Source organism: Carettochelys insculpta, chromosome 7, assembly GCF_033958435.1.
Source record: "Carettochelys insculpta isolate YL-2023 chromosome 7, ASM3395843v1, whole genome shotgun sequence".
NCBI classification, from domain to species: Eukaryota; Metazoa; Chordata; order Testudines; family Carettochelyidae; genus Carettochelys; species Carettochelys insculpta.
Window position 1 is genome coordinate 49,918,119 of NC_134143.1, and position 23,461 is coordinate 49,941,579.

The following is a 23,461-nucleotide window of genomic DNA, read 5'->3' on the forward strand; positions in this document are numbered from 1 at the left end:
ACAGTTGGGATCTGATTGTAATGGGGAAAATATTGCAGACCACTCTGTATCTCAACTAGAAATGCCTTATTTTTGCAGCAAATGTATGCAGGTTACATAGGATAAAATATTCTTATATTGGAATCTGTACATTAGTTTAAAATACTTGGCATGCCTTTCTGCATTTGACATGTAAATGTCAGTTTGTCACTATTACAACTTTATATCCCCACTGAAAGTACTTTACAAAGTGCTGATTCAGTTTTCCTCCTGCAAAATATATCCTGGCAAGCCAATTGTCTTTTAATATGTGCCAAACTAAAATGTACTTCATATTGCCTCTTCCAAATAAAGACGGTGCAGTGAATGTGCATGCTTAAAATAGCTGTACAAGGGGTCATAATTTAAGTTTGCTTGAGTATGAGTTAGGAGAGTCATTAAAACTCATTTTAGCCAAGCCTATAACACAAGTTGTTTCTGTTAAAGATTTCTGGACCACTGAATACGATATTTACTATACAATGTTCTAAAATAGTGGACTTGAAATAGCTAATTGTTACTTGTTCTTTCTGTGAGAAGTCCTGAAGCGCTATCTAGACTATGGTTTAACCTGATGTCACTTTTCAATAGTTTTTTTTCTTCATTAGGGGATTTTGAAACTCCTTTTTCTTTAATTCTTTTCTTTTTTTAATGGGTGAATGGATAAATTCAGTGGTGGATTTTTGTGACACTAAAGCAGCAGATAAGTCTATGATGCACTCTAGCTATGTGGTTTAAAATCCCTTACCATATGTTTTCTCACTGGAATGCCTCGTCTTGCAAAATTACAGGAACCGAAGCTTAAAAACACAATTAGGTAGTTTAAAATGAAGTATTAAAGAAATACCACATATTTTCAGATATGCCTGCAATGTCCCCCCCAACTTTCTTTTTCCTTTCTTTTGTGTGACTCTTGGAGTTTGTTTAAGAAGCTCTACTATATTTGATTGTTGTGCTAAAGCATGATTCACATTCTTCTAATTAGGTTATATAGGTTGTAGTTAAATTATAAATGAAACAATGAACTACCACAATACTTGTCGTAACAGCATCTTTTATGTTACAGAAAATAGTGTGTGTGTGTGTGTGAGAGAGAGAGAGTGAGAAAAAGGTGGTATGTGATGAAATCTTTCCTTATTTTATTCTGCTTATAGTATCTGTACAGACAAGTAATACAATCTGAAGTATTTTTCTAAGGTATTCTGAAAACTGCAGCACAATATCTGTCCACTGAAGAAAATGCATGAAAATTTAGTACTAAATGCATAGGTGGGCGTGTCATAGTATAAACTCTGTTGCACACCTGGATACATTTTCTTTCAAGTGTCTTATTTCCCTACCATGTTTCCCTTCCCAACTTTGTTTGCTCATGATGTACATAAAAACAGTACTTTAAATCCAAGATAACATCCTTTATTTTCTACAATCTTATCTATATAGTATACAAATTGAGTGGCTGCATGGATACAGTACCCACTTTGTTTTCCACAACATTTACTTCAAAACATTTTTTTTGAGAAAAAGATTTTATGGATGGCTAGAATTAGACTGAGTTCTGTCTGAATGTGGAAATGCATATCTTTGACGCGTGATTTATACTCTCTGCCTGATCAAATATTTAGTTAATATGCTTTAACATTTTAAGATGGTTATTTAAAAACTACTAGTAATAGTGTAGTTGAAAAGCATATTTTTCTATGTCGAATTATGTAGCAGTATTTAATTGTACTGCTAATTAATAGTATTTGTGTAAACTTTTGGAACAAAGAGTGGGAGGGATGGAGGTGGGAGCTGAAGACACGAAATTGATTATCACCTTGCTTAAAAGTCATATATTCAGCTTTTTTTCTAAAGCAACACATGATTTTAGAGTCATGCTGCTCTTTTGTTCAAGTGCTCTAAATACAAAGCAAACATTGTGTATGATTTATAGCTTAGCTTATATACTTCATTTGTAGATAAGTGAGTCCCTGAACATATAAAGGGCTATTTGATGTAAAATGTGAAGCAGCGCTATTGCCTTAATTGACTTATATTCAGCAGTGAATTGACAAACTTGGTGACAAAAAGGGGCACTGAACATTCACAAACAACTAATGTTTTCTGCATAGATGCCTGTGAGCTGTGCTTTTTTGCACCCCTGTAACAAGCCTCAAGGTTTCTGGGGTTTTTTGGGCTTTATTGGCTGAACTGTCAATGCTTTCCAGGATAACAAATCCTCTTATGTAGCACTTGGTGGAGTTTGGTTAGGGGCTACCTCTGAGCAACATGAACTTGGCCTTGCTGTGTGTCTTACACTAATACCTTCACTACTGTAAAGAATCAGGGTACTTGAGAAACAGCCTGGAGCCATACAGCTGATTATTTCACCAAATTTGCATCTTTTCAACAGTAATGGGGATGGTTTTCACAAATGCTCCCAGGCTCTAAATAGATGTTAAGTGGTTGTTTCTAGTTCCTTCCCCTCTCTTTTTCCCTTGGGGACCACATCCCATCCCACCCACTCTGCTGTCCTTGTGCTTAGCCCTCTGGCAGCTGTACAATGCTCCTGGTGTCTGGAAACCCTACAGAAGGGGTTGTATTGAGTGAGTTGGTCAATTGATACAGTCCTCACTTGGGACCACCTATAATGCCTGCATACACAAGATAGTTATTCTTTCTTCTGGGGAGAAAAATAAATGGCCTCCAGGAAATGTGAGTGATCTCAGGCATCCTTTGACTTCTGTTTAGTTATATGGTCTATGTTGTGGGGATGAGATGTGCAATTCCTACTGAGGCAGTTAACGTAGCTGGGTTCTTCAGCAAGGAAATCTGTAGAGTATGCACGAAAGACAAGAAAGTGAAGTAGGGCTTGAAAAGATATGGTGTCGATAGAGAGCAATTGAATGGCTATGTATTCTCATGCGTGTGATAGAATGTGCCTACCTGGAGGGGGAAAGGGGAAAAGAAATGAGAATGTATTTACAGGGGCTTTTTGCTCTCGCTGCAGAATAAAAAAGGACTAATGACATTGTCTTTCCTCCATCTCTATATCTGCCCAGAAAGGGAGATCAACCAGTTCATGAATTTATTTAAAAAAATAAGTGTTTAAAAGAGGGAATAAATATAGATTTAAAATATGAATTTGGTTTATTTAAAACACGTCTCTGTGTTGTGTGAGGGGAAATTTGCCAAATAGATATAATATCTCTTGATTCTGTTTTGTCCGTACGCAGGAATTTAGCCTGCTGTGTAGTGAGCTTTTATGGTTATTCCTCATTACACGTAGTTCATGAAGTGAAGGGACACAACTTTACAGAGATTTTGAGCAAGTTCCCCATGGAACTTGTGTGACTTCTTTTTGCCAAGTACTCTGTGGGGCCAAATGTGTAACTGCTTAATCCAAATGAATTCAGTTGCAAATTCTCACTGGCTTCCAACTACTCACATGAGTAAAATTACATATGTGCCAAAGTGTTTGCTGAGCAGGAGCCTCCAGCACAGCACAAAGACCTGCTCCAGATGAGGTCAATGAGAATTTTGCCATTGACTTCAGTATGAATGAAGATTGGGCTTAGATCAGTGTAGCAAATTACAGATTTTGGTGCTGTGTCTGGCAGCCACTCCACATGCAGAATTAACACTGTTTTGCAATAGTAGTACAGTGGAACAGTTTCACTGTGGGGAAGCTGGGAAAATGGGAAGTAGCCTATTGGTTTAGAAAAGGAGATATGAGTCAAGCCAGAGCTACACTAGACCAAAAGGTTGATCTAAAACACACAGTTCCAGCTGCGACAATTACGTAGCTGGAATCAACATATCTAGGGTCAAATTATCAGGCTGTTCTCGCAGAGGGAGGTCGATGGGAGAAACTTTGCCATTGACCTCCATTACTACTCATGCAAATGAGGTGTACTGGGGTCAACTGAAGAGCCCTGATGGTTGAATTTAGTGCATACCCAGTAGGTGCGCTGACTCAAACCCAGGAAGATAGACTCTGAAGGAGTCAGTCTTCCAGTAAGCGTAGACATACCCTCAGGCATTTATTTCCAGCTCTGCCACTGACATCCTTATAGCTTTTGGAAACCTGAACTTTAAAATGGGTGTCATACTTTGGTCTTGTAGGAGCACTGAGAAGCTTGCGTAACTGATGTGTACAAAGTGCTTTGAATTGCTACAAATATAGCAATAAATCAGTGCAAACTGCATTAATTATTAATATAATGTTATCTATTAACATTTAAAAACAAAGAGGCTAATGTTGAACTGAAAATACTGGACATTTTGCCTGAATAAGAATTTAAGTATCAGACCCCAAATCAAGACAGCAGACATCACAGCTTGTTTTTATTCTAATTCAAAACACTGAACCATTTTAAAGTGGGCCTAGAGAACCACTTTTCCCGCTCTCCACTGCTTTGTACATCTACAACAGTGCCAGCTTAATAAAACTGAAAACCTCCCCAAAACTCCAAGTAAAATATCAATAGTGATGTCTCTTAAAATCCACAGAAGGAAACTTGGGGATTAGACTAAAGCTCTGTTCTTAATTTATCCTGTTGTGCCTAAGTATTTCAGCACATATTACATCTGTGGAAGGATCACCCACTGTTTGGAGAGCTGTCTTTTATCTAGGAATATTGGGGTGAAGAGAGGACACAACAAACTTGCAGAACCATTTTATTAGCTAAGCACTCTTATTTTCATGGATTACCAATATAATAAATCACAATGAGTATTTTGGAGCTGGCATTGCTGACATGGACACACCCTTATATCAGGTGTATGTGACAGGTCAGTAGAAGTCCTGGACACTTATCCAGCAACACCTGTAATCCAGCAGTACCATAGATGTTGCTGAATCAGAGATCCCTAGTGGCAGAGGTTGCTGGAAGGTTGGGAACAGAGCTCTGCTGGCAGCCCAGGGGGTAGGAAACCTGGCCAGTGGCCAGGAGCCCAGCCAGCAGACTGGCAATGCCCTCCAGAAGAGCCTGGAGGCCTGACCTGCCCTGGAGGGTGCTAGACTTGAGAGGTACAATCTGTAAATGCGTAAAGATGCTTTCACACATGTTTTAGTGAAAAGTTTTCAAGTAGAAAGCCGAGATGCGTGCATAGGATCTGCTCTCGCAGACCTCACATATCTAAAACTTCCACTAACTGTGAGTTTGGGATTGGGCCCTTCATGTACTGAGTGATTTTTGAAGTAATTACTCCATGAGAAGTAAATTAATTTTAACTTTCTGTGTATGAAATGATTGTAAATAACCCATTTCATTCACATCGTGTCTGAGATCAACGAATTGATGTTTTTACACGTTAAAAAGAAATAAAATCATAAGGCTGTGGCAGAAATGGTCAACCACGAGATATTCTTATTTTGTATTTTATACGGTTCAATAGATATGAATGCTTCCTTTCAAAATACAAGTGGAGTCCAAGCTCCTACTGGTGTAGTCCTGCAAATATTTACTCCCTGGTACATCGCTCATTAGCTGGGAGCGACTCATTGAGTTGCATGGAAGTACTCATTCTAGTTAGCCCTCCATTTAATGGACCCTGATTTAATGGACTTTGGAAATAATGAATGCTGTCCACCTCCCTCTCCCCACCCCAAATAAATGCCGGTGACTCACCAGAGTAGCCGAAGTTGCCTCTGGAGCTGCCATCGCAGCTGGGGCTGCTGCAGTGGCTGGGGCCACTTGGGCTGGGGGAACGCTGGGGCTGCCACAGTAGCTGGGGCTGCCAGGGCTAGAGAAGCCATGCAGGGGGTTGGCGGGGCTGTGGTGGGGCATGGGAGCTCTCCTCCCCGAGACCCGTGTGTGTGGAGCATGTTGGTGCCTGGCCACTGTTGCCTGCAATAGTGCTGAGTAGCAGCTGTGTCATTGGAGGCTGGCAGGCTGGGGGTAGCAGCTGGTCTCTGCCTTCATGCAGGTGGCTCGGAGCTGGAGGTGCCACAGCACTGAGTGCACCAGTAGCTGCAGGAGGTGGAAGGAGCCAAACTGGTGTGTAGCTCCTCTCCCAGTAACTGTGAGAGGGAGATGGAGGTGTGAGGAGAATGGGGCAGGAGGTAGGAAGGGATGAGGGGGATAGAGGACAGGAGTGAGTGCTGAGCTGGGAAGGTCAATGCATCATTGTACATTAGAACAATTCAGATTTAACGGATTTTCAAATTAATGGAAATTCTTCCAGCCCTTTAGTCCGTTAATACATAGCTGCCCGTGTAAATTAAAACAAGAACAAATGGAGGATGTGGGGAATTCTGGGAAATGCTGTGAGCTGGACTTGAGTGAATTGTGCAGTTGGTTGGGAGCCTGATCCAAATCCCAGTGAAACTGGTGGAAGATCAGAATTGGATCTGAATTCATAGTAAGTAATGAACAAATTCAGAGGATTATAAAAAGTATTTTGTGTTGTTTCATTTTAGAGGGACAGGGAGCTGTATTTACGTTACTCAAGATACAGTTTTGAAACCTCTTTAAGGAAATAGCTGTATATTATATTCCATGTTGTGCTGTTTGTAATGTAGAAACGTGTATAGTTGTGTCTTTTAAAAGTTGAAGTGAATTGAAGTTATGAAAAGGATAATTTAAAAGTAAAGTAAATCACAACTTGGAAAGCACTGTTTCTTTTAATTTACTAATCTTTCCAAATGTACTAGTCTGACACATTTTATTTCATTTCTAAAAATATCAATATGGAACATTGCATCAAAATGATCAGAGACATTTTATTCATGAACATGGACTTTGTTGTATGACATTTATTGATACATAAGATACTAGATAAGTAGTTGGGAAGTACCTTTTGCCTTATTAGAAGGGTAAGTCTCCTCCTTCAGCTTTCCAATTTGCAAACAGCTATCCTGGGAGCATCCCTCAGTTTAACCACACATACAATGAGCTTGAATGAAGTAATGGCTTCGGCTCTGCAAGACAAGCCACAACATTTTACATTTCCGAGACAACTCCTTATCTGTGGATCTTTAACTAATTTATTTTGCCTGTAACAGAACAGAATAGTTTTGTTCTGCATAACAAAATCACCACTGAAGGACGAGACACTGTGTTAGTGACCGGGGAGTGGGGGCGGGAGGGGGGCGGAGAAGGGATCAGGGAGAAGTCAGCTCTAAATTGAACATGAGTTTTCTGTATCAAAATGTAATATATGTCTGTGTTGGTCAGATAAAGCAAGTCCACCAAATATCTTACATTTCGCCTTCTGCCAGGGTGATTAATACAAATAATTATTTCACAAATAATTATTTAAATTAATAAATTAATTCAGTTCATCCACATTTTATTAGAAAATGTTAAACTTTAGCAGGACGTTTAAAATTGTTTCACATCCTTCAAGTCGCATATCAGTGTAACAGTTTTCTTGCAGGCTCTGTCTCATACCTACCCTTTTACTTACAGAGAGGACTAGACTATTTTACGTTGGCATAACTGCCTTATTACTCTATAAGGCTGAGTCTACATGGAGCTCTGCTCAGTGCTGCTGCTGGCAGAGCTATGCAAAGTGAGCTTCTTGGGATTGCAAATTTCAAATGACCAGCTATATGAAAAGAAACATTTCAGGCATAAAGGACTGGTGATGGGGATTTAGCCAACAGAGGCATGTCCACACAGCCTTTGCAGTGCCGGCACTGAACTTGGGTGTGGCTATGGTAATGAGCTATGGCAGTATGCAAATAAGCAGCCATTTGCAATCCCAAGAAGCTCACTTCGCATAGCTCTGCCGCCAGCAGCACTGAGCAGAGCTCCGTGTGGACCTAGCCTAAATGTGTTGTGGTTAACAGTTATTCTAAAATCTGCCTTAATTATTGCTAAAAAAATACTACATCATATCATAAATAGAAGGCTCAAAATGCTGACAAATCCAAGAGAGGAGAGTATACATATTTGATGAAAGTGAAGCTGACTGTGGGAAAGAGAAAGGTAAAATATAAATGGCTGATGTGGAGCTTGTGTAACTGCAAGATGTAAATCCCCAGTCAGCATTAAAATTATTGGGGAAAGATGAAGACTTCTGGAAAAGGTTCAAATAGCTATTTGAACTGTATATGAGAACAGCAGGGGCTAATAAAATGGGAGATGAGCAAAAAATGCATTGTTTTGATGGGGCACCATGTGAAGGAGGTAGGCAATGCATTACAAACTGGTGATAAGGCGGGAGAAGGGAAAAAAAGCTTTGAGGGAATAAAGATAAGGTTTGAGAATTATTGTCATTGGCCCTCACAGAGGCCATTTCTACACATGCCACTTTCTCTGAAAGTGGCATGCTAATAAATGGCCCAAAATATGCTAATGAGGCACGGAGGTAAATTACCAACGCTTATTAGCATAAGGTCACACAATCTGGAGTCTAGAAGAAGCTCTTCTGGACTCCAAAACAGCGTGTAGAAGCGTGGGTCTTCTGGAAGGAAGTCCTCCTTCTGGAAGACCCCCTCCCCCAGGGGCTGTGCTTGTACATGTTGCTTTGGAGTCCAGAAGAGCTTCTTCTGGATTCCAAATCCTGTGACCTTATGCTAATGAGCCCTGGGGAATTTACATCCATCCCTCATTAGCATATTTGCCATTCACAAGTGACATGTATAGAAAAGGCCATAGGTAGGGGGCTGGGTGGTCTTCAAAAAGGTTTTTGCCTTTGCAAACCTGATGCAATGGGTGAATCAAGCAAGTATGCGCCATGGAAATTTGGAAAGATAGTTTTGGCAACAGCCTGACCCAGATGTGAATAAGCAAACTGTGCCATATAAAGATAGGCTTCTGGGAAAAGAATGTCTGCTTAATGACATTCCAATATACCATTTTTGGAGGATGCAGAAACTGTTACGCATGGTACGTGGAATGTCCCACAAGACTTGGAGAAGAGGGGAGGGAAGACTAGAGAAGTTTCTACAGAGCGAGACATGGCATTACTTGCAGACCAGAAGAGCCAACAGCCAGAGGGGATAGGCTCATTGACCTCAAGGAGCTGAACAAAAACATTTAAAGGGACTGTTCCACTTGTTCACAAGTGCTGAAGTATTTGCTGAGACTGTGGAAGCCAAATTCTTCAGCATATTAGATACATCAGCAAGATTTTGGCAGATTCCTAAGGATACAGGAAGCTTCAAGATTTGCACTTTCAATACACAATTTTGCAGCTACTGTTTCTTCAGTTTGTCTTTTGGAATGTTCTTCACCAGAAGCATTTTATTCACTTGACAGAGTCGCAGATAAAAGGTTTCAAGAAGTGAAAATGTACATGGAAGGCCCAGAAATGTGCCTGTTGCACAGAGACGAACAGAGGAAGGAACTCTGGTACTGCATGAACAACCTGAAATTCACAACTGATGTGTTTCCATAAAGAATGCTGGCTACCTGATCATAATGAAATATTTTAGCGGCTTTTTAGAAGAAACTGTCATTAGGAACCAGAGCTTCACCAGTGATCAGGTTCTTCAAAGCTGTGGAATTTCAAGACCTCTAGATTAGCGGAATATGCGTACCATATCTCAAACACTTTTTTTTGTAAATCAGATACAATTGAAATGCCATTTTACATACGTCTTATCCATGGAGAGACTTTGCTGTAATGTGGAAAATTGCTAGTAGAGTTTGTATACAACAAACTTGTACCTATACTTAGGTAGGAGATATGGTCAAGAGATTAGATATGTCAAAGCAGATGCAAAAATACGAGAGAGATACAAGACCTTTAACACACATTAAAGCACATACTTTGTAAGGATTTGGTACAATAGTAACTGGCCGTAACAGCCTCCAGTGCTGTAAGAAATGTCTCTTAATTGGCATTCAGTGACTGGAGAATGTGGAAATATTTTACAGGGGAATCATAAACATCTGCAAAAGTGCCTGAGAATGTGACTGAGAGAAAATGACCAGTATATGAGAAGAGTGAAGTAAGGAGCAGATGCATGAAGAGAAACAAAAAATTCATGACTGATCCTGTTTTGTATGATGTGAACTAGATCGAATACTGGTACACACTCAGATATCCTAAAGACATTTTGTTCCTCTATAGGAGATCAAGAAGACTGAGGAAATATCCAAATTCACTGTTAATCTCCTTCTGTTCTCTTTTTTTCCATGTGATTTCTGGAACAACCAGTTGGAATTAGATCCTCTGTGTCTCTGGGAGCAGAGTCTGCTACTGAGCTTCTCTCACTACTAGAATACTTCATCTGGGAAGGGAAGGAAAGTAGGGAAAGCCATGACTCACCCTCCACCCTGACTTTCCCCACAATCAGTAAGACTTGACTGGTCACACGGAAGGGCAAGAGTACTATATTCTTAGGGAAGGGTGCACATTTTGGTTTTGCATCTCAAGCAAAACTGGGCTGCTCTGGCATTTTGCCTCTCTTAGGCAGACGGGCCCAGTGCTCCTCTGGCATACAGTTGTCTTTCTAAGGCTGCGTCTACACGTGCACGCTACTTCGAAGTAGCGGCAGTAACTTCGAAATAGCGCCCGTCACGTCTACACGTGTTGGGCGCTATTTCGAAGTTGAAATCGACGTTAGGCGGCGAGACGTCGAAGTCGCTAACCCCATGAGCGGATGGGAATAGCGCCCTACTTCGACGTTCAACATCGAAGTAGGGACGTGTAGACGATCCGCGTCCCGCAACATCGAAATAGCGGGGTCCTCCATGGCGGCCATCAGCTGGGGGGTTGAGAGATACTCTCTCTCCAGCCCTTGCGGGGCTCTGTGGTCACCGTGGGCAGCAGCCCTTAGCCCAGGGCTTCTGGCTGCTGCTGCTGCAGCTGGGGGTCCGTGCTGCATATACAGGGTCTGCAACTAGTTGTTGGCTCTGTGTATCTTGCACTGTTTAATGAAAGTGTGTCTGGGAGGGGCCCTTTAAGGGAGCGGCTTGCTGTTGAGTCTGCCCCGTGACCCTGTCTGCAGCTGTGCCTGGCTCCCTTATTTCGATGTGTGCTACTTTGCCGTGTAGACGTTCCCTCGTTGTGCCTATTTCGATGTTGGGCTGAGCAACGTCGAAGTTGAACATCGACGTTGCCAGCCCTGGAGGACGTGTAGACGTTATTCATCGAAATAGCCTATTTCGATGTCGCAACATCGAAATAAGCTATTTCGAAGTTGGGTGCACGTGTAGACGTAGCCTAAGTGTGCCACCTAAACACCAAAGTCTCAGCTTGTGTTAGAAGTTGTTCAGTCATGTGATTATAACTTTGAAAGGAGAGGTGTGATGTAAAGGATTAAGTTTTGGTGGGAAGATTTAAATTTCCCATGGAGTCTGAATGTCATTCTACAACATCACATGTCCTCTTGTCAATCATTCAGGCTTGATTACAGCAGCTTCTAGACTATGTTTACTTTATAAATGTTTTTTTGCTAGTTCAGTCTTTTCCTAAAATTAACCTTAGTGGCTACCATGAACAACTTCAATATTTGTGAGCAGACATGGGTAAATTAAGACAATTGTGTATTATTGTGCAAAAATATTATTTCACAATTTATTAAATATTTGCACTTCTGTGTTGCACATGTTTATGTATTTATTTGTATATGACCAATCATTTTAACTATCTCTCTCACCTTTAATTTATAATGAATTACTTCACCATTCTCCAATGAGTTTAGTGCTTGTACATAGGGAAGTTATTACAGATACATAAAGCAACTGTAAATAGTATTCTGTCTTTTGACTTTTTTATTTCTCTGATAACCCCATTATTTTTATCCACACTCAGAGCTCTGACCTGTGCTACATGGAAAGTTTAGAGATGAAGTCATTTCTGGTTTCAGTTACTGGAGAGACTTTAATTCATCCAGCTGTGCTTGCTCACTAACAATTCCAGCATTCAACATTGACAGCACACCATCAGCAAGAGATATCTGAAAGAAAAAAACAGGGTGTGTTGAAAGGAACATTTAAATCTATTTTCATTGGTAGAATCTAATATCATCAAAACATTAAACACAAATATGAACAGAAGAAATGAGTTAAACTAATCAGTCAAGATATTCGGAAAAATCTATTTTTAGTAAGAATTTTAATGAAAATTTTGAAAGCACTAACATTTAACATAAGCATTCACCTTGAGGAACACACACACATATTAACATATAATTTGTATATGTTTGCAAAATTAAATTCAACTGGTGTTAACAAAATCCTACAGTATCTAGTGACAAGTATGATCCATAGACTGAGCTTTGCAAACAACTGTGCTTCAATCTTAATGTGCTCAGGCATCAGAATGAATGTGTTTCATGATTCTTTCTTGCAGTTAACTTCAAGTTCTTTACTTTGTAGTGATCATGTAATCAGATATGTAAACCATCGTTCACAAAACGTAAGAGGCTAAAAATATTTAGAGTAAAAAAAGAGGGAAAATATGTCTCTGTCACCTGGTAGTAAAGCCCATTTGACCAGATGATACTGAGGAGTATGAAATAGCTATCAGTAATTACTCATGTTTGCTTTGCCAACACTGAGTAAAAAAGAGTTTTACTGCCTCTTCATCCTGAGTTTACTTCTTACGTTAGACTACCTCGTACCAGTGTCACATAAGGATGATGATGCAGATTTAAGACTAATAGTGCCAGGAAAGGAAAGGGTTCACTCTTTTCCCCTTAGTAGAATATGACATTAGTCAAGTATACAAGAATTCTCTAGTTCAGCTCAGAATGTTTTGCTTATAGTGTATGTTAGTAAAAACAGAATTAGATGACACTGACTTTTCAACACACGTTTTGTCATTCTGCTATCACTTCACTTGATCCTGCAAACCGTTACTCACACAAGTAGTTCCTATTATCGAAAGTAAGGCTTTACTGGATCAGCAGCATGATCTTTTAGAAGAGTGAATAATAAACATTCTGTCTGTGGCTCAGAACAATTCTGCTCTCAGGCTGTGCTCCCTGACTAAAGTCGACAGGAATTATGCAGTTTACTTCAATGAGAGCAGCATTATGCACATTAATTGTTCACAAATGACACTTCCCAAAATAAGCAGGCTGGAAATGACTCATCTTGCTGTGCAGAATTATTATTAGGGACAATAGACATCTGTAGGTGTGGAGAATTGACAAATATTGAGAATTTAGGGGTTTTCTGCAGATTTTTTTTGTGCAACATGCTGTTTTCTGTAGATTCTAATCTTACATTCTTTTTCAAATGTAGTTTCTAAGTCTTCTGGTTATGAAAACAACCCCCTAGCCCTCAGATGATGTTCTACTACCCATTTCAACTCAGACCACACTAGGAAATGTACTGGTTCTTGGCAACTTTTGCTATGGGTGCAGATGAACTCATGACAGAACTGAAACATGTTCAGTACCATTTAAGAAATCATGGTTAAGTCTTACTCTGAGCAGAAATAACATCAGTGAGCACAAATTTTGAATATGGTGGTAATGTTAAATATGAATGTTAAAATTTTAACTACTTCATTGTTGGTACCTGAGTCCAAAATATCAGCTAATGGGTATATCATATACCTGTCGCACCACATTGTTCCTTTCATTTGAAAGGATATTGCGTGGGAATAAGCCTTCAAGTTAGGGAAAGACAAAGATGAATATTCTATTAAATAATCTCCTGATTATTCAGATATCTTGCTAGTTCCTCTAAAACATTATGGAGAACTGTACATGGTATCAAACTCCTGCCTTATGGTTTGTGGGATTTTGCAGTTCTCTGTAAAACTTGTTTTAGACTCTAGCAGCATCACTGACAAAGAATTTCACTTTAATAACCTAAACAATATTTTTGATTGACTCTACTGACCTACATTGGTATCTGATATTAAAATGTGACTTTAGGGCAGGGTGTAGCATATCACAATACCCTTCAGAAATTCCAGTGATTTTTTTTTTGGTCTGGGACTGGGAGGGAAGCCCAGGCTGAACAGAGGTTAAATGTGGCTGTAAAGGAGGATTCTAAGCCAGTTGCAAAAAGAAGCCCTAAATGATAGTTTCTGTTGCTTGTTCGGCTGCAGTAAAGACAAATCTTACCCAGCACTTTAGCATTATTGCCATTTTAATGTATATTGGTCAGCATTTTATGTCTATCCAAACTTTCTTATCTAGTTGAAATTTGTAATGTTGTTTTAACATGCTAAATAGAGATTGTAGCAGTCATTTATTTTTAAGGGTTTTTTTAAATTAAATTTTGCATTCTAAAGGACATGAGTTTTCACTGTCTTAAAATACGAAGAGAAAACTCTAACAGAAAATTTAAGATACTACCACAAGCAAGAAAACTAGTGACTGACCATGCAAATCACTGCCCTTCTCTTTTAGACAGTACATACTCCACTTCCTGTATTTCTCCAAAGAAACCATTACAGCTTCTCATGGTTGAAATCTGTGCTACCTTTGTATAAGGCAAAGCAACGAATGATTTAGGGGGAAATAACCTCTAGTCAACATAACTTCATACCACACAGCATAGAATTATTGTCAGTTTGATTCTGTCTTTTTAACCCAAAACTCTGAAGTGTTTCTTCCAGTTGAAGTTTTGTAGCTGAATAATAAATAAAAGAGGGTGCAGTGCAAGTACTGCATAATGTAATGGTACCCTCTTTGTTCTTGTCAATCAGTTTTAACACACATTATATAGTCATGGATGTCATAATGAGAATTTCTTAGTGGATAGTTTGGAGTTTCACTACAATCATCTCATGTGAGAAAGTTCTCTTTAATAGAGAAGTATATTGGTGAAGCTTTCAGGTGCTTTATGAAACTTTGACTTTCCTCCTACTACAAGGGAAAAAAGCACAATAATGCATGCATGAATTGCCAATAAATCAAAGGCTTGCTTTTTTTTAATTCCTATTTTGACATGTACATATATAGCATTTTTAAGAGATAGCTCCAAGGTAGCTTTTCAGTCCTTGATCAGATCATGAATTTAATTAATTCAGTGTCGACATGTCATAGATTTAAACCCCTCAGAATTACATTTTTAATACGGATCTACCATTTAATGTCTTTTTCATTTTTTTCTTGTGAATAAAAAAAATGCTTTAATACTCTATAAGCAATTTTCTCCCTTATTGTGAGGCTGTGGTTCACTTCTAATTGTAGAGCTAGAAATTATTTACTGTAGTTTCAAATTAAGAAAGCAGACAAGTAATCCAGTGTAAAAAACACTGTTCTAACTTCAAGAAGAAATGAGTGTATGTGTTTAATTTCTCTTTAGGCATACAGCTGTACAGTCACTGTATAATGGAAGGTTTGAGACAAAATGGTCCCCCACCACCTTACCTCCGTGTAATGCAATTTAGCTTCATTAAATTACTGGAGGGCCAGTTACTTAAGCAGAATATTGATTTTCAGTCTAGGCCATGTTTAACATAATTCTGTGTAGGCAACAGCTAATTCTGCATTTGAATCTCACGTCCTAATGGCATTACAAGATGCAGCTGACCATAGGCAAGCACTCTGCAATCAGGTGTCATAGGCTGTGGCAGCCATTCTTAGATAAAGCAGCTCAATTTGCCTTTAACCCTTTCTTGGTGAAGCATATCTCTGCATGCTTCAAAGGACTGCCTTGACAAATTTCTTGTTTCTTCAGTGAAGCTGCCGCCTTTTATCTGGGGATGTGTAGCCTGGAGCTAGGTTTTCATACTGTAAAGTATCTGCAGTGCTATTATATTTTTCTTCAGCAACTTATATCTCTGTCTATATGGCAACAGATCCATTCATATATATTGTTAAATTAGGACTTTTTTTCTGTTCTTTTGTAGATTATTTTCAAAAACTATAAGAGTTAGTTTTGTTGTAATTAAAACATAACAAAGGCTATGTCTACACTAGCCCAAATCTTCAGAATGGCCATGCAGATGGCCATTTTGCAGATTACTAATGAGGCACTGAAATACATATTCAGCATCTCATTAGCATGCTGCTGGCCGTGGCACTTTGAAATTGCCAAGGCTTGCTGCTGCGGGGCTTGTCCAGACGGGGCTCCTTTTCTGCTGATAGGAATCAGGGCATTTTGAAGTTCCTGGGGTCCTTTTGAAAAGGAGCCCCATATGGACGAGCCGTGTGGCAGCGAGCCTCGGCAATTTTGAAGTGCCATGGCTGGCAGCATGCTAATGAGGTGCTGAATATGTATTTCAGCGCCTCATTAGTAATCTGCGAAATGGCCATTTGCATGGCCATTTCAAAGATTTGGGCTTGTGTAGACATGGCCAAAATTACACAATAGCTCAGCAGGAAAGTATACAAGTTTACAAGCCATTGAAGAATAATAATTTAAAATAGTTCCCAATTAATTATTCTTTGGTGGTGACTTCGAATTCGAATAAAATAGTGACTTCAAATTAAAACAATGAGTGTGTGGGGAGAGATACCTATTGCACAAAGTAAAGAAGTAGGCATCAGAGACACTATTCTATACTTCTGGGGTTATATTGAGGACCGGGGTTCAAGATGGACTTTTGGAGATTTGCAAAAATTCCTTACCCATCTAAAATTCTAATTAAGTCAACTGGTGTCTTAAATATGCAAAATAATACAGGCTTGGTCTCCAAGTTACAATATGCAATTCTGTTTAGCTTTAATTAAACTAAGATCCACCTACAGAGATCCCTTTGTGGGATCGCTAGCAAAAATATAGCCTTTTTTTAGTGATACCAAGAATAACTCTGGCTGTTCTGAGTAGAATTTGGCCCACTAAACTGCTGTTTTCAAAATTGTTTGTGCAGAATGGAGAGCTGCATGAGTGCACCTTTAAGTATAAGATACTAAGAGCCTGAATTTTAAATGGGCTTCACCCTGGCCTTCCTTTTGTGTGCTGTCCCTCAGAAAGAAATTGACTGAAAAATTCCCCATAATAGCCTTGATCCTACATATACTTAAACATATGCTTAACTTTGTACACTGGGGGTAAAGGACATGGGAACACAGGAATACCACCAGCATGCAACTTGATAATATTTTTCTGATGTGTCAGCCTTGATTACTATTTTTGGTTCTCTGTGCCTTAAATATTGAGTCTGTTCTGGTATGGCTATGATCTGAAGAAGCGGGTCTGTCCCATGAAAGCTCATCACCTAATAAATTATTTTGTTAGTCTTTAAAGTGCTACTGGACTGCTTTTTTGTTTTGATAGTTTATAGATTAGCACAGCTATTTCTCTGTTACCACCAGTATGTAGTATGAAATACGTTTAAGTCTTGACAGAGTTGAGGATAGCGTGTGTATTATATTAATTTACATATGCCAAAAACAAATCTGAGCTGCGAAACGTAGATTTGAGTTTGGATTTTGAACACAATTGTATTCAGGACTTGGAGAGTAGGTTTCATTTTATGTCAATTATATATGAATATATCTAGTAATAAGAGCAACTCAGGGTGGAGGGAAATAGAGAGGGATGGAATTACTGATCATAGTTTTACAGGTCTGCTGCAGGACCTTTTTTTTTTTTAGGCAAAGAAACAAGTTCAGGAACTAAAAAAGAATATAGTGATATTTTGGTTGTTCAAGAGGCAGATAATTGAATATGTTCTGTGGAAGTGGGTGAGCTTAAACTCATCGTAGGGTATACAGGAAAATTAAACCAAAATAAGGGATCGTCAGTCGCCTGATCATGTAGATAAAGTAAGCAGTATTGAAGTCTCATTGAAGAGAAAATTAAATTTAGACATATTAAAATAGCATTCTGAGCAAAAACAGAGGAAATATTAAATACAGTTTTCAGAATGAATCAAATGAATGGGTACGTATGTCATAGCATTCTTAGTGCTCTGTAGTGAGAGGTACCTCTTCCTGAAAGAGCTTGCCCTCTTTCTGCAAGGAATGAGAGCTGGTTACTGCCATGGTATTAACATACCCCTCCTTCTCTGAGCCCATGACGGGTGCTCTCCACATCCCACTCTCGAGTTGAGACACGAAACTGGTCCTCATTTTATATCTCATGTGTTCTTTCCACTTTGCCTCTGAGTGTCACAGCGTAGTCTGGAGAACAACAAAAAGTCTTGTGGCACCTTATAGTGTAGTTTGCTGTCGTTTAACAGGCCTTTGAAGTTCAGCCTGGAAGAGAATATGCAATATGCAAAACTGATTTGTCATTGGGAGTCAATAACTGGCATCAGGTGCATTACTTAGCATTCTGTCAAGGCTTTGGCATGCCAGCTGATGGATACCTATGTGATTTTCATGGCACTGAACATAATTTGTTCCTTATCACATTTGAACACATGGACCATAGTCTTTGGTTGCTTACTATATGCCCTATATCTTTGTTTTTCATATACAATGAAGAATGGTGCATAGTTAAATGCTCATTTCATTTTTGTATGACTGTAATTCTTCCCCTAAAATACTAGGGTGCATCATCTGAGCCATACTGGTTAGATAAATAGGAGGAAAGAAAAGGGAGGGATAAAATGCCCAAAGAGGTCTGCTGTATGTGAAAGTGGAAGAAAGGATCAAGTTACATTCTTCTCTCTCCAAATTAATGGCCATTTTCCTCCATCTTTTTTCACACTGACTAGCACCTTACGATACAAGTAGTCCCACTGATTTAAATGGAGGAACTCCCTGATAAAGGTGCCACACCATCTGAGGAAAGCAGAATGTAACCCTTTATAATTAATACAAATATGTGCATAATTTAAAGCTGCCCCAGGACAGCCTTAAATTACATGATAACCATGCAGACACTGTTCTAGGAGAAAAACATGGGGAGTCTCTATTAGTGAAATTAATTATATGTAAGATTGTCTTCAATAACCATGTGGGAATGATTAAGTAATCAGTCAAATAAAAGATTTAATAATAAATTCCCCATCAATTATACAAGAACACCCAGTAAAACTTAAGTAAAATTGATTCTAAACACATTCATATTAACAGTAGTGGTACTGGAAATATATAGTACAAACATAATTTCTAGTAAATATTCATAAAATAAAAATAACCAAATCCAGAATTGTGCTTCCTGTGGAGACTGAATGGCTCATGAGGTGTGCAATGGCATAAAAAGATTTTAGATTCTAGATCAACTATATGAATCCTGCTCAGATCAGTAGTGACTGGAGATCTGTACTGACTTTGTCAAATAAGTTATCGCTGCCAGTTATTAGTATATGCACACACAAATGTCTTTGGTTGTAAGACATAGGAGTAAATGGTATGAAGGCAAACACAGAAGATCCTTCCAAAATAGGGCAGTACAAATTGGTTGAGCTGAAGGTGGGGAGAGACAGAGGGATCTGCTTTATCATGCTGATTTAGCTATTCTGGGAACAAATACAAGCTTCCACTATCAGGGTTTCCAATCTATCTCTTTTCTTGAGCACCATGATGATTCCAGAATAATACTTGTCTTTGTGTCCCTATTTACATTCCATCTCCTCAGTGGCACCGCTGACCTTGGTGAATGGTGCCCTGCCTTATACTACTGTGAAAGAATGATAATTTTCAATTGACTAGTTAAATGTTGTCACCAAGCCTTCCTGACTATATGGTGTGGAGGAGAAAAGTGCAAGTAGTTTGCAAAGAAGCAAGATACTATCAGTATCACTAAACAAATAATGGCAGGAGAATTTATCCTCAATATCAATCTGTCTCTGGGGATCTGATGCAAAGCTCACTGAGGTCAATGGCAGTCTTTGCACTTACTGCAGTGGGCTTAGCGTCAGGTCTTTCTGCAGTGCCCCTGTCAACTTCTGAAAGGTAGAATTCCATGTCATGTAAACAAGAGACATATGGCCATGGGGAAATTAGATGCATAGGTCAGACAGTTACAATGATATCCAAAAGAATGGGCCAAAGTATCCATATTTGAGCTTGATCTAAATTCCAGCATCCTACTATGGCAATGTTACAATTCCCGGGCAAGGTTTAAGCCACATCTAAACCATCCTTTCAAGTGACGGAATTAAAAAGATTCCAACAGAATATTTTTTTCTCTTTTAAAACCTTGAAGTATGTTACGTATAATCCTAATACACTAATTAAATATGTAGAATTCATAGGCGCACTGCAGGAGCCAATGCTCATTTTTTGGCCTACTATCTTAAATCTTAGTCTTCTGATATGTTGCCTACAATAAATGAAATGATTAATGAAAAATAAACTATAGTGTTAAAACAAAATTATAAGTCTTTTGATACAATTGACAATTGAAATGCCTGCTCATTTGCATAGTTGCACGCCTCATTTGCATAGTTGCATGAGATCACTGTCCCGCAGAGTCTTATGTTGTCACAAAACTAAATGAGGAATAAAGGGCTGTTGACAAGGGGGATTTGGTCAACAGAACCCTGTCTACATGGCTTGTTTTATGATGACAGAAGCCTCTGCCGGGACAGCAATCTCACATGATTATGAAAATGAGGTGTGTGACTATGCAAATGAGTGGCCATTTGCCTTGTTGAAGACCCTCATTTGCATGACCCTGCCAGCAGCAGCTCACCATGAAGGTGTAACCGGGGCGTTTCTGAATAAATTTGTAACTGTCACAGTATTTCATTTCCTTATTAGGCCTTTTTACCTTTTAATGCCAAACAGAAAGCTCTTCCCACACAACTTCCATAACTGCTAAAAGGAAGAGACCTGACACCTGTACTGATTCACAATGTTATTTGTACACAATATTTTACAGGCAACATTTCAAATGATAATTGAACGTCTGAGTAATAGCTAATTGGTAAATATTTTTGATTTACATGTGTGTTTTAGTTAAGCTTCTTTGAAGCCTTGAATCTAGAGAGTGCTGTAATATTTTTCAGTGCTGGCATATAGTTACAGTGTGTGTGTGTGTGTGTGTGTGAGAGAGAGAGAGAGAGAGAGAGAGAGATCAAAATCTGAGAAATAACCTGCCAAACCAATCATTCCTTCCCAAGAGTCTGACAGAAGGCCTGGATGTTAATTGCATTTAACCTAGAACAGTGGAGCAATTTTTTCTTTATACAATAACTAATATGTAAACTACTGTTGCACTTTGAAATTACTTTCACATAAATTCTATTATTGGAGCTCCACAGTGGAATATATCTAGGGTCCATTTCATTAAAAAAGACTAATTACACTGGCACTGTGCAATGTATCCGCCAATCTTTTTCAGTAGGATTCAGAAATGAACATTCAAAATATACAGTACACTGTTTTGTGCTGGCAGTTGTGATATAGGTTTATGTGAGTATGCAGCTGAGCCCACAAATCAAATTCTGCTTCAGAATGGAAAGACATCTTGTTTCCTACAAAAAAGGTGGAATTTACATAGAGTCGCTAGCAACTAGGATATCTCCAGAGTAACTATGTTTTCGTTCCTGTTTTCAGAAAATAAAACCAACAACAGAAACAAAATGAAATGTTATAATTTTACAGTTTCTTTTATCATATAGCACACCAAACCTCTTTACAGTTACACACATAGGACACTACAAATATGCATCTACCTCTGGGATGGAGCATGACAGCCAACTAGCACTCTGTATTGTGATACTGATATAAGCTGGTAGTGACAAGCGTTTAGTGTCTAACCCTGTCATGTGACATGGGCCAGATTTATGAAAGTTTAATATTGTTGGGTGGAGGAGATTCAGTAGTCACTGACTGCAAAGGCTACTGTTACAATTTCTCCTTTTTTTTTTCTTTTTTGGAAAATCAAGTGTAAATAAAACACGTGAACCAAAATGAACAATCACAAGCACCCAGTAATAATAAATTACACCCCCCCCTAGATTTAGGATGGAGATCAGAGAAAAATAAACTGAACCCTATAACCAATGAAGAAATTGTTCTGCCTCTTCTTGACAGATAATAACTAAGTAGTACTAGCACTAAGTGAAATTGTTTGGGTGGATTTTTTTCCCCCAAAATGCAGATATATAGGTTGACTGGAACATTGTGTGAACTTGTGCTGAGTTAACCCAGTGTTTTTTTTTTTTTGTAAAAAAATTAACACCATTCTGAAAAGATTGAAACATTTTATTTTGACATTTTTCAGAATAAAACCCTTTGAGCTTGTCTACAATTGCCACCAACTTTGAAGGGGGCATGTTCATCAGGGTGATGGGAGATTACTAATGAAGTGCTGTGGTGAATATGCAGCACTTCATCAGAGTAATTATCCACCGTTTCAACTTCGAAGTGTCAAACTTTGAAGTGCTGGCATTCATGTAGCCACAGGCACTTTGAAGGGCCCACGCTATTTCAAAGTCCCTTCACTCCTCAAAGGGACTCCCTGATTAACATGCCCCCTTGAAAGCTGGGGGCAAGTGTAGACCCAGCCTTTGATTTTTTTTTTTTACATTCAAAATTACTTTGTTTTTCAATTTAACTTATTTTAAAAAAAAATTAAAAGCCCAACCCTTAACCAAAACAAATTTTTGAATTTTTGAATCAAACAAAATGTTTTGTTCAGTCTGAAAAGGATATTTTTAACAAAATGGGATCAATTTGAAACTATCTTTTAAAAGTTTGGTTTGGTTGCCAAACACCAAGATTGATTATATGTGCAGTTCTGTTAATAATTACTCTCTCTAAGCTGCTTTCTGGTTGCACAGGCACTGATTCTGCAAATGATTCCTTCTGTTAATGGCTAGCGAAGCTGCTGAGATAGATCTGCCATTTAGGGCCTGTGTTTGTTGCTCCTTGTACCTTTTATATTGGCAGAGATCGTGTCTGCACAAAAGCACTACAAGTAGTATTCTGGAAATCCTCAAGGATCAGAAAACCAGCATTTTTAGTTTTGTTTAGCCGTGTTTTGTTCATGTAGAACTGACCTTTTGGGTGGTTATGCTGTATGACGTGATGTCAATGGTGGGGCTGTTATCTTGACAATTGCCAGCCATTTTTCCTTGAAATCTGATATTCACTCCCACTAGCAATGGGGGTAACTATGAACTTTCTGGTAATAGGCATTTCTTCTTTTCTAGTTTCATGGCATATAATTCTTTGGTAACTACTTCAAGTTTGCTTTTGTGTCCGTAAACTTGTTATTGGTATTAAGGTTTTCCTCCTTAAGTCTCTGAATTAGTGATGCGATAATATACTAACAGGGATAGATATGGACTCCATTAATCTGTTAAGTGTTTTTAAATTGTTTGCTGAACTTGTGCTGAATTTTCTGCTAACTTAATTGATCATGCCTAGTAAGGGCATGATGTGTGCTTGAACTGATCTTTCAGAAACAATTGTCAAAATGACCACTCATGGACCGTGAGTCAGCATCTGTTGTTAACTCAACTGCAGTCCTGTGGATACTTCAGCATGAGTCTCATGGGAAAGAGTATATCTAAGGTCTATGATTGTGGATGTGGGGGGAAATCTGCTTAGAGATATGGGAATTATGCCAAGTTACCCTGTTCAACTTCATTCATCAAATTTATCCATCAAGAGCTGGCGGCAGCTTTCAAAATCTGGAGCTCTGCAGGGATGAGTGCTTCAGGAGACCTCTCTGGACAGCAGGTCCCTGACCCTGATGTGGGCTCACCTACTCCTGCTAGTGTCAGAAATGCTCTCCAAGTGCCC

The 23,461-nt window shown here is 38.9% G+C and overlaps 1 long non-coding RNA gene across 1 annotated transcript in view; it reads right to left on the reverse strand.

Annotated features, from left to right (window-relative positions):
- Positions 1 to 6,729: 6,729 nt before the first annotated feature.
- The window catches only part of LOC142016070 (uncharacterized), a 28,748-nt gene continuing 12,016 nt past the window's right edge, over positions 6,730 to 23,461 (reverse strand). Inside the window, exons 2-4 of the long non-coding RNA XR_012646285.1 lie at positions 17,811 to 18,010; positions 11,722 to 11,857; positions 6,730 to 6,922 (exon numbers count right to left, since the gene is read on the reverse strand). This is a non-coding gene — a long non-coding RNA (uncharacterized LOC142016070). The remainder of the gene's footprint in view (positions 6,923 to 11,721; positions 11,858 to 17,810; positions 18,011 to 23,461) is intronic.